General features: G+C 38.1%; 1 long non-coding RNA gene across 1 annotated transcript in view; it reads left to right on the top strand.

The window, feature by feature from the left end:
* Positions 1-208: 208 nt before the first annotated feature.
* The window catches only part of LOC111088201, a 12,008-nt gene continuing 11,793 nt past the window's right edge, over positions 209-423 (top strand). Inside the window, exon 1 of the long non-coding RNA XR_002612806.1 lies at positions 209-307. This is a non-coding gene — a long non-coding RNA (uncharacterized LOC111088201). The remainder of the gene's footprint in view (positions 308-423) is intronic.

Below are 423 nucleotides of genomic sequence, written 5' to 3'. Positions count from 1 at the left end.
CACGTATTTTCTTTTACTCACCATCATTCCCTAAGTTGAACAAAAAATAAATATGTTTTACAATCACTCGGAGACCCATTGACTATTTGATAAATTTGGTATTTACAAGATTCAGTGTTCATGTGCTAAAACCTGTATTGAAGAGGCTACTATAAATATAAAAGTACGTTTGTTTGTTTGTTGGTAAGCATAAAGCTACACAATGGGATATCTGTGCTGTGTCCACCACGAGAGATGAAAACCCGGTTTTTAGCAGTGTGAGCCTTCAAACTTACCGCTGATGGTGGTCCCGTTGGAGGGATTAAAGGTAAGAATCTGTAATTTGAACTTTTTATCTCTGATGATGAACGTACATGTTTAGCCGACCAAAACATGAAAGGTCAACTTATATCTTTCTTGACAATGCCCCCCCAGTGGCACAGC

Source organism: Limulus polyphemus, unplaced genomic scaffold (assembly GCF_000517525.1).
Source record: "Limulus polyphemus unplaced genomic scaffold, Limulus_polyphemus-2.1.2 Scaffold3307, whole genome shotgun sequence".
Classification (NCBI taxonomy): domain Eukaryota; kingdom Metazoa; phylum Arthropoda; class Merostomata; order Xiphosura; family Limulidae; genus Limulus; species Limulus polyphemus.
Note: the sequence above shows the minus strand (reverse complement) of the source record. Positions and strands in the feature narration are given on the sequence as shown.